Source organism: Silene latifolia, chromosome 11, assembly GCF_048544455.1.
Source record: "Silene latifolia isolate original U9 population chromosome 11, ASM4854445v1, whole genome shotgun sequence".
NCBI classification, from domain to species: Eukaryota; Viridiplantae; Streptophyta; class Magnoliopsida; order Caryophyllales; family Caryophyllaceae; genus Silene; species Silene latifolia.
The window spans coordinates 173,417,219-173,435,467 of NC_133536.1; positions in this window are offsets into that span (position 1 = coordinate 173,417,219).

Sequence of the window (18,249 nt, forward strand, 5' to 3'; positions counted from 1 at the left end):
AAGTCTAGCAACAAGTCTAGACACGTACTTAGAAAATTTCATGTAATTAGGGATTTCATTGAAAGAAAGGAAGTAGCGATTTATAAGGTTGGGACGGATGGCAACATAGCAGATCCATTGACCAAATCTTTATCGCAAACAAAACTTAACCATCATGTTGTATCCATGGGTCTAAGGCGTATGCCAAATTTGTATTAGATTATAAGATATGAAATGAAAAATCTGAGTTTTTGGTTCATATATGATAATCGCATTTGTTGTTAGAGTTTATTTATACAAACTCGTTTATTTATAACCTTGTTCTATCCAAATGGGTTGTAGTGACAAATTGAACCCCATTAAAGTGAACTGGATTAACATGGTATTTGCCCCTAGTTACTTATATGAGGTGACGTCTCAAAGTGACTAGAGTGTGATGCGATTGATGGCAAGTTCAAGTGCCATAGAGTCATATGGGATGACTAGTCGATCACATAGGTAGACTGTTTGAAACACTCTGTCGGGCAGTGACCGCTTATAGAGTTCTGGCAATTCATATAGCCTGGTCGTGGCAAGAGCTACTATAGTATTCTAATGAGTTTTTAAAACAATTACCGAGGTCAGTACTAATTACATAAAACAATGCCACAATGAAACAAGAATACAAACAGCTCAAACAATCCCGGTCTCCATCTCCAATCTTCACATAGCTGACTACATACTAAAGTGTGTAGCCCTGCCAGAGTATGCATCGCAACAAGTACTCTACGCCGCCAGTGGGGGACCGCAGCCGAACCCACCAAATCCCCGCTCATCTTCATTGAGCGATAAACCCAAGTTCCTTAATGTGCACATCCCTTCTGTGGCGGGTTACACAGAAGGTGAATCAAAGGCGTGAAGCCACTCCCGCAAGTGACTCCACTCAGCCAGGGATGCGCCCCGAAAATCACAGACAGATACAAACCAAACAACATATGAAACCAACAACTGTCAAGATCAACCAACAATATAATTAATCGATAGCTACAACAACAATCACCACACATCATATAACTAATACTGAGTAGGGAAACCCAACCTGGAAATGCAAGCACCGACAGACGATCAAGCAGCTAACTCAGAATCTCTCCTCAACGAATCCTCCTCCTATACATACATACCATCACAACCATGTTCGTATAAACCCCCAAAACCCCCAAATCACCCAATTAGGGTTTAACCAACTTTAACAAAACAGTATAAAAATTATATGTAAAGCTTACACTCGACACAAGGATCACCGAGATGTAAACAACAACGAAATCCGACACTCCTAGCTCCGGGATTTGCTAATAATGCAGCGAAGATGATTGAACGTAACTCGTAATATTCTCTTGTGTGTTTTTAGGTTATAAAAGTGTGTTAAGAAAAAGTGACGAAGGTCTTAAATATCAATCTCCATTATCAACAAACCCGTCAAAAATCACCCGTCAATTTACTTACTCGATCGAGTAAGTCACTTACTCGATCGAGTGCCAAGCTTACTCGATCGAGTACCCATCAGACAGATTTCTGTTTTGCGTAAAAACATACTTACTCGACAGAGTAAGCCCCATTCGATAGAGTACCCTAAGACACATAAAACCGTAGTATTACAGTCTTGCCTTCTTAAAAAGAACTTCGTCCACGAAGTTCAAACCACAAACAAAACAAAACAGACCAACACCATCCCGACACAACAACATAAACAAAACTCAACACAAAACTCCAAAACACACCTCCCAAACAAAACTCAACCCAACTCAAGACAACTACTAACTATACCAAAACCAACATAAAACATGCAAAAACTCTATGCGACCATCTCCTAACCCCCCCTAAAAGAAACAAGGTTACGTCCCCGTAACCACACATACCTGATCAAACAGAGATGGGTACCGCTCCCTCATAGCCTCTTCCGCCTCCCATGTAGCCTCCTCAACCTCATGGTTAGACCAAAGAACCTTAAGCAAAACTGTCTCGCTATGTCTAGTTTTCCTAACCTTTCGATCAAGAATCTGTTTAGGCACCTCAATATAAGACAAAGACTCATCCAGCTCGATGTTCTCTACCTCTAACACATGTGATGGATCACTAACATACTTCCGCAGCTGAGATACATGAAACATATTATGCACTCTATCCAAAGCAGCTGGTAAAGCTAACCGATAAGAAACCTCACCCACACGAACCAAGATCTCATATGGTCCTATAAACTTCTGGCTCAGCTTACCTTTCTTACCAAACCACATGACCCCACGCATAGGAGACACTTTCAGAAGAACTTTGTCCCCAACCTGAAACTCGATGTCACGATGATGTAGATCAGCATAACTCTTTTGTCGATCCTGGGCCGCTTTTATTCGTTGCCTAATCAGCTTAACCTGTTCCACCATCTCCTGTACCATCCGTGGTCCTAAAACAACTGCCTCAGCACTATCATCCCAGCAAATCGGACTCCTACATCTCCTCCCATACAAAGCCTCAAATGGTGCCATGACAATACTGGTGTGATAGCTGTTGTTATAAGAAAACTCAATCAAATCCAACCTCTGCTCCCAACTACCATTAAAATCCATAACACAAGCTCTCAACATGTCCTCTAAAGTCTTGATGGTCCTCTCCATCTGGCCATCTGTCGCAGGATGAAATGCGGTACTAATCTTTAAGGTAGTCCCCATCATCTCCTGTAACTCTTTCCAAAACCGTGATATGAACCTCGCATCTCTATCGGACACTATATCCTTAGGCACCCCATGCAAACGAACCACATGCTTCCTATAAGACAAACCCAACTGCATCTTGGTCTAATTATCTTTCATCGGCACAAAGTGAGCTGATTTCATCAGTCGATCTACTATAACCCATATCATGTTATTACCATGCTGACTTTTCGGCAAACCAACTATAAAATCCATAGAAATAGATTTCCACTTACACTCAGGTACCTCAAGAGACTGAATCTTACCTTGTGGTCGTCGCTGCTCCCCTTTCACTCTCTGACATGTCAAACAACGAGCCACGAACTCAGCTATTTCCTTCTTCATCCCCGCCACCAGAAAGTCTTCTTCAAATCTTTGTATAGCTTGTCACCGCCTGGATGTACCGAGTATGGTGTACAATGAGCCTCCGTCATGACTATCTTTTTCAACTTCTCATCACTAGGAACACACCATCTCCCATCAAATCTCACACTACCATCTGTATGAATAGAGAATCTAGACACCGTCTCTTTCTCTACTCCAGCTCTCAACTCCTCAATCTTGGGATCCAAAGCCTGTTTCCTGCGAATATCATCATAAAGGTCTGGTTCCACTGTCAAATTCCCTCTTGCATCCCTTTTCTGGATCATATGTATCCCCATCTTCCCTACCTCATCTCTCAGCCTCATTAAAGACATAGTTGTGCATAGAGAATGTACATTCTTCTTGGTCAAGCCATCTGCAACCACATTAGCTTTCCCTTCATGGTAAATGATATCCATGTCATAATCCCCAATAAGCTCCATCCACCTCCTCTGTCTCATGTTCAACTCCTTTTAAGTGAAGATGTACTTGAGACTCTTGTGATCTGAAAACACCTTAAAGGTCGCCCCATAAAGATAGTGCCTCCAAATCTTGAGAGCAAACACAACTGCACCCAACTCTAGATCATGTGTAGGGTAGTTCTCCTCATAAGGCTTCAATTACCTAGAAGCATAGGCAATCACTTTCCCGTTCTGCATCAACACACAACCACACCCATTCTTTGAAGCATCTGTATACACCTCAAAGTTCTCACTCCCTTCAGATAATGCTAAGATTGGAGCTGTGGTCAAACACTTCTTTAATGTCTGGAACGTCGTCTCACAACTTTCATCCCAACGAAACCTGTTCTCTTTCCTCATCAAATATGTCATGGGTCTTGCTATCTTGGAAAAATATTTCACGACCCGACGATAGTACCCTGCTAAACCCAAGAAACTCATGATCTCTGCCACATTCTTTGGCGCTTCCCAATTGGTAACTGCCTCAATCTTTGCAGGATCCACAGCTACCCTCTTCTTTGAAATCACATGCCCTAGAAAGGCAACTTCCTCTAACCAGAACTCATACTTGGACAACTTTGCATACAGCTGATTCTCTCGCAAAGTCTGCAACACAACAATCCTCAAATGCTCCACATGCTTCTCCTTAGTCCTAGAAAAGACTAAGCTAACATCTATAAAGACCACCACAAATCGATCCAAAAACTGACCGAAGATCCGGTTCATCATATCTATAAACACTGCAGGTGCATTAGACAACCCAAACGGCATCACAACATACTCATAGTGACCATACCTCGATGTAAAAGCTGTCTTTGGTATGCCCTCATCCCTAATCTTCACCTGATGGTAACCCGACCTCAAATCAATCTTGAAAAGACTGCTGCACCGTTCAACTAATTAAACAAATAATCTATCCTTGGCAAAGGATACTTGTTCTTTACTGTCACCCTGTTCAGCTCCGTATAATCGATGCACAACCTCAAGCTCCCATCTTTCTTCTTCACAAACAAAACTGGTGCTCCCCACGGCGATATGCTATGTCAAATGTATCCCTTCTCAATCAGATTATCCCGCTGCTTCTTTAGCTCCTCCAACTCTTTAGGACCCATACAGTACAGTGCCTTAGAGATTGGCCCCCTCCCCGGTTTCAGCTCAACACTGAAATCTATCTCCCTCTTCGGTGGTGATACTGTCGTTTCGTACCAAAAATAAATACCTAAGTTACTACTAACAGAAGTCAGCGGTAAGTAGGGTCGATCTCCACAGGGAGGCTAAGTTGTTATCTATCTGTTTAACTCGGTCTGTCAGGGTGTCACAGAAATGGGGGTTTTGAATTGATTTAACTAACTAGAGACTAAAGCGAGGGAAATGAAAAAGAGAAATTAACAGCAAGAGAAAAGGGAGTATGCTAGGAGTCGGTCTACCGTGGCAGCTATCAAATCTTATACTATTGGGAATACTGAGGCGATTAAACTATTGATAAGAAGAGCTATGGTCGTCACCTTTCGGTCCTTAAACCGCCCTAGAGCGTAAAAATGTGACTTAACTTTCGCCCTCACCGCAATACCCTATTGTAATTAAGCAAGCCTTCCCTTCCAATCTTTCGATCTAGGTCGGGGTTAACTAGATTTATGGTCTCCTGCATGCATTCATTCGACCGGATAACAATTAAATTGCCTAATACAATTCTTATCGCCAGATTAATCTATTCAAGTCAATTATAACATGTTGCTACCACGGCTTCCCTAATCCTAACATACTAAGGAAATTAGCTACACATGGCTCGGGGTACTACACTAGCAATTGCTAATCTAATAACATAAGACATGGCAACTAAAAGGAGAGACAATAAAAGCAATAAAAGAAAAAGGAAGAATAAAAGGGAAGAAATAAGTTACTGATTTAATGATCCGGAATTAAGAGAACAAGGTAACAGTGTATTGGAACAAATAAGAGAGGAGAAAAGAGAGTAATTAGGAGGAGGGAACAACGAAGTCCCCCCTTAATTTTATTTATAGCCTCAAAATATAAAACCTAATCTAAGCTTCACGTGAATAGAGGCCCAACAGCTTGTAACTGCTCGATCGAACAGTTAAGTCACTCGATCGAACAGTTCCTGCGTCTGTTTACTCGATCGACCAAGAGAAACTGCTCGATCGAACAGTTGGCCACTCGATCGAACAGTTCTTCCGTCTGTTCACTCGATCGACCAAGAGAAACTGCTCGATCGAGTGGTTCCTGGTTCCAGCTCGTGTTGGTCTTGTAGTTTGGTCTTTGACTTGTCCTCTTAGCTCCCGAAATAGCTTCACGCATCCCAAGACAGCAATATTTCCCGCTCCAAATTATCTCTTCCTCCAAATGCATGCAAAACGGACGGTAAATGACTTGATTTCGCTACTTTATGGCTCATTCCTGCAAATAAGACAAGAACTTCCAAAGTATGCAATTCGGGGCATTTCGTAGCATAAAACCACGATAAAAGCATAGAAATACGTGCATAAAATAGGCTAAAAAGACTATATGAAATGCACGTATCAAATCTCCCCAAACCAAACCCTTACTCGTCCCCGAGTAAACTAAAATGCAACTAAAGGAACGGAAAAAGATAACTCAGAGCTAGCTACAAATGCTCACTTAAGCCAATTTAATGCAAGCAAACTAACACTTATAGCAGACAGTCAAATGCAAACGAGTTATAAGATGTTTATAATAAAGCTGAACCGTCGACCTTGCAAGACCTTTAACAATGGACTCTCACGGGTCACTCTTTCTCTCATGAAGCAAAGGGTGAACATATATATGTAAGAGAGAAAGAAGAAATAGTCGCTCACCTAAACTACGACCCACATAACATGCATGCAACTAATATGATAGACAATTCTAGCTACCGTACATACATTCCAACCAAACAAGGTCCGTCACAGCCGAGGGCTTACAAAGATATGGTAAAGTGAGGCAATGGGTAAGAAAAGGCAAAACAATTATGGGAATGTGGAGGTATAGGTGATCAAGCTAGTACCTAAACAGAACCATATGACAACATCCGATTCTTAAGCAATTATGGGATTAAGCACACGCCCTTCATTTGGCATAAATCTCACCAAACCAAACCAGAAAAACTCCTCAAATGATATAAGATAGAACATAGGAGCAGAAACCGACTACAACCATTTTTTTCCTCATTTTTCCTTTCTTTTTCTATTTTTTTTTTCTTCGGTTTCTTCTTTTTTTATTTTCGAATTCCTTTTTTTTTTTCAACTTCTCTTTTTTTTTCTTCTTTTTCACGTCTTTTTTTGTCATCAACCTCCTTTTCTTCATAAAATACCAACTCCAAGACGATAGATATAAGCCAAACTTGGCACAATGGAATATATACTGCAGAACAATCTAAACTAGCTTGACAAGGCAGGCTAAATTTGGATGTAGCTAAGGGTCAACTGGCAAATTTGGCTAATGTGGAGTTTATGGGTAAAAATGAAAGAAAGGGAAATTGTAAGCACCTCCCTGCATGTGACACCAACCACTAACCCGAATATATGACGGCAAAAAGCAATTGAATTTCATATTCGTGCAAATTAATGAACATGTTATGCAAGGAGTATACTACTCACAATCCTACATGAAACTGGTCATAAATGACACCAGTTTATAAGGCTCTAAATCTTAGAGATTATAAGTAGGTTGCCAAAATTTAAGGTCAAGTCTATATGGTCAGCTGAATTAAACATTAACTCGTAGACATGCAAAGGACAAAGCTAAAAGACAATCAGTTTAATGCAAGGCTTAAGCAAAAAGACAGTTGCAGTGCAATATCATCATTGAAATCAACCGTTCCGACTCGACCTACATGCTAAATTAAACGTGAAATTTTTGAAATTTTCAACAATTTTTGAATTTTTATGGAATTTTATGAATTTTTATGAAATAAATAACAATGCAAACAGAAAATAAACGTGATAACTAAAATGCAGTAAAAACAACATGCAGACACAGATATGGATGCATAACCTCCCCAAACCAAACTGTACAATGCCCCCATTGTACCAAAACATGGAAAGGAAAATGCAAACTAAAGGAGAAAAAGAGTAAATACGGAAAACTCACAAGACTGCGCGAATAAAGGGACCTCCCAAAACCGACCATGAAATGGGAAGTTGCTAAGGCCCGGAAAACCGTCTCAGGAAGCTAATCCAAGTCAATAACACTCGATCAAGAGGGATAGTGTCTGATCGAGTAACATGGGCGTCTAAAACTGCTCGATCGACTGAAATAGTGGTCGATCGAGTGGTTCTCTAATCTGCAGGTGGTCGATCGAGTACAATTGCCACTCGATCGAGAGGATTTGGCAGCACAAGTGCTCGATCGAGTACAAAAAGTACTCGATCGAGTACTTCTCATCGTATTTCCTGCAAAACGCAATGTAAACAGCCCGTAAACTAACTAGACAAGCTTAACTGAGACCGTTTATGGTATAAAAACCATTTATTACAACTTAAATGAAATAAAAAGTAAAATAAAATCTCCGGGTTGCCTCCCGGGTAGCGCTAGCTTCAGTCAGGTCCCAGCTCGACCTTCTTTTTCTTCGAGCCACTCTAATAATCATAATCAAAACAGCTCAAAGCGCGCAGCAACCTGTCAAACAGCTGCGCATGTGCTACACAACAGCATAAGTAGCACCAAAGTGGAATACAGAAATAGGAAATGAAATTTAACAACCGTTTGAGTCTAACAAATTTCCTATGTGAGCTCCTAAATTTATCCACATAATAAAGGAGCGCGGGAGCAACTGTCAATATATAAGGGTCCCGATTCAGATTAACAGTTTTGAAATGACGAGGACGGTGGAAATTCGTTAAATTATGCGTCCACATATGAGAGGGTGTAGCATTAAAAGAAGGAGCACAAATTAAACGAGGCAATATACTGTTAAAACAAACAATAATGAAATTATCGCTTACTACCTCGGGTTGGTCGTTCTCAACGACGGAATCACTGACAAAGGAATGCATTACCTCATCCGTGCTAGGAGCAATTACCGTCTCAGCTGCTTCTTCATCAACCTCCTCAGTGGAATCCATCCCGTAAATCGCAGCTTCAATTGTATCCGACTCGGCTGTGAATAAGGGAGGTTCACCGTAACCTTCATCATCGTCAAACTCGTCATCCAATATGAACCCAAGTGACGAAGTTAAGCTCCCAATGGCCAACTCAGTCGATCGAGCAGAGTAATCACTCGATCGACCACTTCCCTCCCGCATCTCACTCGATCGAGTAAGAAAATCGCTCGATCGAGCACTTTCCTCATGCATGTCACTCGATCGAGAAGAGATATTACTCGATCGAGGACTTTCTTCCCGTCTGTGCCGATATCCCCGCATACATTCTGGAAATACGATAGAAAGTCGTCATCCGAAATATAGAAATCATTTTCAGCATTGGGCAACGCGGGTTCTTCATGGGAAAAACCGCTCTTGGTCAAGCACACCTCTTCTGGTTGCCGATCATTCAACCCAGCTGTTAACCGAGCAATTTCAGACTGCAACTCAGCAATTTCAGTGACTTGAGCACCCATATGTCTACCAAATTCCAGAACTATGGATCTCAGCTCCGCGATTTCTTTTTTCTGTATATCATGAGGATCCTGTTGCGGTGGCCATTGATGGGGTGGATGTGGCGGCACAACTACAGCTGCATTGTGCTCAGCAGCACCACATCCCCAAGATTTCTTCCTTTCCCAACTAGTAGGTTTCTCAGCTTGGGCTTCAAACTGGGCAATTAGTCGGGAGACAGATGTCATCTTGGCAAGAGGGATCAAAGGTACTCAAGCCTTCCCTTCGATAATCTCCCTCGTGCTTTGTCTAATAAACCCGTGAGCCTATCAAAACAGCACTAAAGAAAAAGATAAGAACAGCCTCGAGGTACTTAGTCTTCCCTTGAGGCGAAAGGACAAACAAAATAAAACAGATAAGGAGCGTCGCCTCCCCGGCAACGGCGCCAAAATTTGATACTGTCGTTTCGTACCAAAAATAAATACCTAAGTTACTACTAACAGAAGTCAGCGGTAAGTAGGGTCGATCTCCACAGGGAGGCTAAGTTGCTATCTATCCGTTTAACTCGGTCATCGGGTGTCACGAAATGGGGGTTTTGAATTGATTTAACTAACTAGAGACTAAAGCGAGGGAAATGAAAAAGAGAAATTAACAGCAAGAGAAAAGGGAGTATGTTAGGAGTCGGTCTACCGTGGCAGCTATCAAATCTTATACTATTGGGAATACTGAGGCGATTAAACTATTGATAAGAAGAGCTATGGTCGTCACCTTTCGGTCCTTAAACCGCCCTAGAGCGTAAAATGACTTAACTTTCGCCCTCACTGCAATACCCTATTGTAATTAAGCAAGCCTTCCCTTCCAATCTTTCGATCTAGGTCGGGGTTAACTAGATTTATGGTCTCCTGCATGCATTCATTCGACCGGATAACAATTAAATTGCCTAATACAATTCTTATCGCCAGATTAATCTATTCAAGTCAATTATAACATGTTGCTACCACGGCTTCCCTAATCCTAACATACTAAGGAAATTAGCTACACATGGCTCGGGGTACTACACTAGCAATTGCTAATCTAATAACATAAGACATGGCAACTAAAAGGAGAAACAATAAAAGCAATAAAAGAAAAAGGAAGAATAAAAGGGAAGAAATAAGTTACTGATTTAATGATCCGGAATTAAGAGAACAAGGTAACAGTGTATTGGAACAAATAAGAGAGGAGAAAAGAGAGTAATTAGGAGGAGGGAACAACGAAGTCCCCCCTTAATTTTATTTATAGCCTCAAAATATAAAACCTAATCTAAGCTTCACGTGAATAGAGGCCCAACAGCTTGTAACTGCTCGATCGAACAGTTAAGTCACTCGATCGAACAGTTCCTGCGTCTGTTTACTCGATCGACCAAGAGAAACTGCTCGATCGAACAGTTGGCCACTCGATCGAACAGTTCTTCCGTCTGTTCACTCGATCGACCAAGAGAAACTGCTCGATCGAGTGGTTCCTGGTTCCAACTCGTGTTGGTCTTGTAGTTTGGTCTTTGACTTGTCCTCTTAGCTCCCGAAATAGCTTCACGCATCCCAAGACAGCAATATTTCCCGCTCCAAATTATCTCTTCCTCCAAATGCATGCAAAACGGACGGTAAATGACTTGATTTCGCTACTTTATGGCTCATTCCTGCAAATAAGACAAGAACTTCCAAAGTATGCAATTCGGGGCATTTCGTAGCATAAAACCACGATAAAAGCATAGAAATACGTGCATAAAATAGACTAAAAAGACTATATGAAATGCACGTATCAGGTGGCAACCCCGAAATCTCCTCTGGAAAGACATCTGGAAACTCTCCCACCACTGGTATCTGCTCTACTGACCAGACTCTCCATTTTATGATCACTCACATGACATAAGATCAACGGGCACCCCTTCCTCAGATAGGACTTCAAGGTCACTGCTGCAATCAACTTGAGCTTGGGTTTGACAACAAACCCCCGATAAGACACACTAGTCCCCTTAGGACCTCTCAAAGAAACCCTCTTTTGATGACAATCTATCTTAGCCTTATACTTACCCAACCAGTCCATATCAACTATCATCTCAAAACCCTCCAAAGGGAACTCTAACAAGTCCACTGGTAGGTCAACCTGCCCAACTATCATAGACACACCTCTATACAACCGCCCACAAGATACAGACTCACCCGGAGGTATAAAACTTCCTCTCTTACAGACTCATACTCACTCAGACCCAACCGTTTAGCATGACTCAATGATACAAACGACTGTGATGCTCCTGAATCAAACAAAACAAAACAAAGGTAAAAACTCCATTAACAAGAAATGTACCGGTGATAACGTGAGCATTATCCTTAGCTGCTTTCTTCTCCAACATAAACAGCTTGCCACTGGTCTTCTGCCTACCTCCCTAGTTGGTGTTGTTGTTGTTCGTCGCCGGTCTCTGGTATGAATTACCGCCATTGCTGTTAGCCCCACCGTTGTTGTTGCTCTGGCCACCCCTGTTGTTCCACGACCCAGCCGACCTGTTACTAGCATAGCTCTACGAAGGACCCTGAGAGAAACTCCCCTATGACGGTCTCTGGAAACCCCCACTCACAGCACTGGTGCACTCATGTCTCTTGTGGCCCATACCATCACAGTTATAACAGGTCATACCCCAACTGCTACCACCACTCCCACGACCACGCCCGAAAGAAGCCCCAACACTAAACCCCGAACCCGACGAATATGCTCTTACCTGGTTATGGCCACCCTTCTTGTAACTGGACTTACCACCACCCTCACTCTCAGCTTTCCTCTTTTCAGAGGCTCTCTTCCGGCTCTCCTTGGCCATCTCAACCAACCTCTCGGCCCTCCCAGCACGCTCATAGACCTCCGTCACATCCGTAAGAGCTCCCACCGGTAACTTCTCTATAATCTTGGGGGTCAACCCCTTCTCAAACCTCAATGCCAAGTTCTCTTGGGTCAGTCCCATGTCCTCAGCATATCTAAATTTCTCGTTAAACTTGTGGTAGTACTCAGCAACCGTCATCTCAGAAGTCATCTTAAAACCATCAAACTCCTCCCTCAGCTTACTACGCACATGCTCAGGTACAAACTCACGCCTCATGACCCTCTTAAACTCATCCCAAGGTATCGCAGGTAACCCCCGTTTTAGGTAAATCTCCAAAGCACTCACCTTAACTTTGTCCCACCACTCACCAGCTGCCTCCCTCAAGTACAACGCAGCTTGTTCCACTCTAAGCTCATCTGGTCAATGAACCAGATTGAGTATATTCTTCATCTGTCTGTGCCAATTGTCCATTAATATTGGCGCCCCTGTCCCCTTATACTCCTTAAGGTTGAACCTCGCAATATGAATGCTGGTCTTGGAGGGATCAACATCTCTATCCTTTCCCACCCTTTTCAAAGCCTCAGTGAGAGCATCCTGGTGCTCCAACATCCTTACTATATCATCAACAGTCATACTCTCTACTCTGGCATACATCACGTTTCTCTTTGGCGGTATTTTGAAACTATATAAGAGAAAGGTAAACATAAACACACATCCCACGTCTCAAACACGTATATGACCTATACAGAACCTACTCGATCGAGTCCCTTAACCCACTCGATTGAGTTGTGGTCACTCGATCGCGTTGCCTCATATACTCGGTCGAGTGCCTCGACTCCAGAACCTGACCAGAAAGCTGCTAAAAACATACTCAATCGAGCTACATATCCACTTGATCGAGCTGACCCTGCTCGATCGAGTGCCACCACCTACTCGATCGGGCGCCCAAAAACGTACTTCTGCCCAGAAAACGGAAAACTACCTACTCGATCGAGTCACACCCACTCGATCGAGCCTCTCACCTACTCGATCGAGTGCCCCCACTCGATCGAGTCATGCTGACTCGTATACACTACCCGCATTTTCAACTCACACTCCCAACTTTCTATACTCTAAGCAAAACGACAATAACAACTTATGTACTTACGCATCGATTGATATATATCAACAAAACACTTTTCATAATCTTAACATGCCAAATTATAAATCAAACATCATGCTTTCAATCAATCCACATACAATTCCTGTCATCGCCATCTTTCAATTCTTACCTCCCATCCTCCACATGCATACATCCACCGATTCACACCACATACTACTATATAGATATGAAAAGCACAAGAATAACACATAACGATCCCAACACATGCCTCATGTGACCGTCTCAAAATTTTAGGGCGAGTTTGCGACTTTAGGACGTCTCCCAAGTCTTTGCATTAGCTCCTACAACTGCTACCCGGGTTCATTTTAGTTTGACTCCCTATGTTCATTAGGTTCATTGGTTACAGGTTTCAGGATCGTCGCTCTGATAGCACTTTGTGACACCCCCATACTCCAAGTGCCTTACCAGGACCACTTAAGGTATGAGAACGTCACCATCTCGGTTACCCGAGGCAATGATAATCAATTGACAATAAAGAAACATACTTAAATAGCAATATAGTTTAAAGTGATTACATTTCCAAAGCCCAACACTGATAAAAGTGAAATACAAATGTTCTTAAATCCAAAAGTACTAAACAACTAGTCCAAAACAGCGGAAGACTCTAAGAGTGCATCGTGGTGACTCATCCCAGCTAACCCAAGCGTATCTTCTTAAACCTGCTCAACAACTGCTTACCATCCCCGAATGGATCACCACAGTTTTTAAAAAAATTACCGGGGTCAGTACTAATTACATAAAACAATGCCACAATGAAACTAGAATACAAACAGCTCAAACAATCCCAGTCTCTATCTCCAATTTCTACATAACTGACTCCACACTAAAGTGTGTAGCCCTGCCAGAGTACCCATCGCAAAAAGTACTCCACGCCGCCAGTGGGGGACCGCAGCCGAACCCACCAAATCCCCGCTCAACTCATATTGTGCACATCCCTTCTGTGGCGGGTTCCACAGAAGGCGAATCAAGGGCGTGAAGCCACTCCCTAAAGTGACTCCACTCAGCCAGGGACGCGCCTCGAAGATCACAGACAGATACAAACCAAACAACAATATAAAACCAACCATCAAGATCAACCAACAATATAATTAATCGATAGCCACAACAACAATCACCACACATCATGTAACTAATACTGAGTAGGGAAACCCTACTTGGAAATGCAAACACTGACAGACGATCAAGCAGCTGATAGGCTATCGCACACCTATGCAAAGGTAATATTTATACCCTAGCAAAACAAATGAATGTAGTACGTAAGGGTCGAACCACAGAGAGATGGGAGTTTTTAATTAGTTGTTATGGATTGAATTTTACCTTGGTAGATTAACGTTTCTTTGATTGATTGGTTTGATGTAATGTAAAAACAACAATAAAAAGAATGTCTACGGAGGTTGGGTCACACACGCAAACTATGCAAATGTTCATGTCAAGTTAGGAAGTTGATTATATGATAAATGTTTACGCTTAAAGACACCCACCTCTCGATCTTAGCGTCAACCATAGACCGGGTCCTAGAGAAACTCTCGTTTATGACTAGGTCGTCCTACTACACATGCTTAGTCTAATCCGATTCCGTGCCTCTCGACTTATAAAATGAATTAACAAACTTAATCTACAATACGACCAATAACCCAAGATTAAACGTTGTGGCGCAAACTTGTGATAGAAACATTTTATCAATTTAACTTAGCCTCATTTTAACATTTACAATTTACTTAGTCAGGCATGTTTTCCCTTACTCCTTAGACAAATGTAACTACTCAAACATGATGGAAATGTAAACTACACTAATGATAATTAAAATGATAAACATAATGGAAATGTAAATAGAATTACCTTGAAATGGAAATGGAAATGGAAATGGAATTGAAGAACAATGCAAATATAAATAACTTGATATGTAAATTATTTATAACTTGAATTGAAATTGTTTATAACATAATGGAAATGCTAAAAGGAAATCTAATCTAACCTAAACTAAGAACTAAATGAGAGTAAAAAAGTGGTGTAAAAAGTATGTAAGAAGTGTATATGAAGTGTGTTTGAGGTCCCGGATCAACACCCTTTATATAGGAATAAGGGAGTAACGTAAACAATCAAGAGGGGGCTAACCCCGATCGGGGCCAACCCACCCCGATCGGGGTTGTGGGTTTTCACAATTTTCTCTTAATTCCGTCTTAACTTTGCACTTAATGTTGATGCGGAATCCAATGCTTATGTCTTAATGCGTCCGTCTAAGGTATCTTAGGCATCCTTTGGCATCCAATGCAAACTCTTATCATGGGCTTTCATTTGGATTTCATTTCTTTACATATCCACCAACTAAGATTGGTCTCCTCTTGCTCGGGTTTTCTAATTTCTTCCCAAAATGCCCCTATACTTCCCGGAACTCCCTTGCATGATCAAGTCTTGCTCTCATTAGCCTTGTGAACTTGGGTGAATGCTAATTTGACGGGAAAAACCTATTAAAAGCTTAATTTCCTACAAAACATAATGAAAAACAAGCAAACACAACTAGAACACGGAATTAGCTCACTAACACTAACATTAGTGCAAATGACATGTAAAATAGAGCTAAAATATGGGGTTAAAATGTATATAAAATGGACCTATCAAACTCCCCCAAGCTAAACCCTTGCTTGTCCTCAAGCAAGCCCACAATACAATGTATGATAAGGACAAGGGTATGAGCAACAATTATCTCATCCAAATGCAATTCCCGTCAAGTTACTTTAGAGCACAATGAATCAAATCCCGAAACAACGTGGGCATAGGGAAAATGCAACAACATGGATGAGATTTATATGACTGCGTAGCATGAATGACTTCAAATGAACTTTTCGGCCCTTGCATGCTCTTTTGACTTTGTACTCTCACGGTACACTCAAGCTTTTTTATATGTGAAAGGATATTTATATGAGTAGCACTCACCTATCCTCAACTCATGAGAATGTGCTCGCAATCTAATAAGGTAGTCATTTCAAATCACAAGTCAAAAACAATCAAAATGCAAGCATATAAAAGAAGCCAATGGGTAGAAGAAGGCAATATATAATGGGTAAGAAAGGGGAACATATGAATTATGGTTTGTGGAGCTAAGTCAAGCTAGCAACAACCAAGTGAAAGGATGCTCAATCCCAAAACTAAACCCAATATTTCAATACAAATCATAAGAACATTCTCCAAAAGATGATAATAAGATATGAGAATTCTCTTAATTTCCACTTCTTCTTGTTTTTCAATTCAATTCATGCTTCTTTTTCTTCTTTTTCATTCATGCAATTTTTTTCATTTTTCTTTCTTCATTTTTCTCTTTTTTTTTTCTTTTTCACAACTCCTTTTTTTTCACTTCTTTTCTTTCATTAACCAATTCCAGAAACTAGCAAATGCGGCATAACCAAGCTCACAAAGACCAAAAATTAAGCAAATCCCAAATGAGCACCCTAACACCAAAGACATAGCTACTAGCTTAACAAGGTAGGCAAGTATGATGTAGCTAGATAAGATGTAAAACATGTGTGAGAAGGGGCTAAAAATGGGCAACAAAGTCTATTTGAATGGCTTCAAATGCAAGCATAAAATGAAAGTAATGCTCATAAAAATGAAATAAAAACCATACTTGTGCGTATTTGATGTAACACACACCATAAGAAGACCTACACTCGCCTAAGAGAGACCGGATATGGATTCATCGGTCCAAAGAGGTTCTACCTTACCATCTTGTAGCTTGCCAAAAGTCAATATCAAGCCTATTTGGTTCATTTTTCATCTCCCACCTACTATGTCAAGACATCCCCATGTAGCAATATCCATCATAAAAGAACAAATCATTAGCTTAAGCAATCATTAGGATAAAAGGAAAACAAATGAATGTAGTACGTAGGGGTCGAACCACAGAGAGACGGGAGTTGTTAATTAGTTGTTATGGGTTGAATTCTATCGAGGTCGGTTACGTTTGATTGATTGGTTTGTTGATTAGAAAATAATAAACTATATGATAAAAGGAGTCTAGGGAAGTCGGGTCATACATGCAAATTATATAAATGCTTAAATTAAATATAGGAGTTGATGAAATGTTAATTGTTTAGGCTTAGAGACACCCACCTTACGGTATTAGTGTCAACCATAGACCGGGTCCTAGAGAAACTCTCGTCGATGACTAGGTCGTCCTACTACACATGCTTAGTCTAATTGAATTCCGCACCTCTCGACTTTAGAACGAATGAACAAACTTAATCGATGAATAAGGCCTTTAAACAAATATTAAACGTTAAGGTACAAACATGTGATAGAAACAATTAGACAATATTATATCAACCTAATTTAACATTTTACAAATACTTGTAATGTAAATAGGAGATGTAAATGTAAATTGTTTTATAACTTGTAATGTAAATAGGAGATGTAAATAACATAAAGTAAATCTAAACTAAACTAAACTAAAAGCTAACCTAAACTAACTACTAAATTTAGAGAGAATTATGAGAAATTGTATATGAGAATGGTATGTGTAAATTGGTGAAGTCTACACGCTTTATATAGGAAATGAGGGAGTGAAATTTAGGGCAAATACAAGGGGTCAACCCCAAATATTTTCTCTTAATTACTTGAGTAATTGCCTAGAGAATTTCATGTTGGCCATCAACTCCTTCTTAATTGCACAATATATATACCATCACAACCATGTTCACATAAACCCCCAAAACCCCCAAATCACCCAATTAGGGTTTAACCAACTTTAACAAAACAGTATAAAAATTATATGTAAAGCTTACCCTCGACACAAGGATCGCAGAGATGTAAACAGCAACGAAATCCGACACTCTTAGCTCCGGGATTTGCTAATAATGCGGCAAAGATGATTGAACGTAACTCTTAATATTCTCTTGTGTGTTTTTAGGTTGTAAAAGTGTTTTAAGAAAAAGTGACGAAGGTCTTAAATATCAATCCGCATTATTAACAAACCCGTCAAAAATCACAAGTCAACTTACTTACTCGATCGAGTGACCCTTACTCGATCGAGTGCCAAGCTTACTCGATCGAGTACCCATCAGACAGACTACTGTTTTGTGTAAAAACATACTTACTCGATAGAGTAAGCCCCACTCATTAGAGTACCCTAAGACACATAAAACCGTAGTATTACACGACCCTCTACATT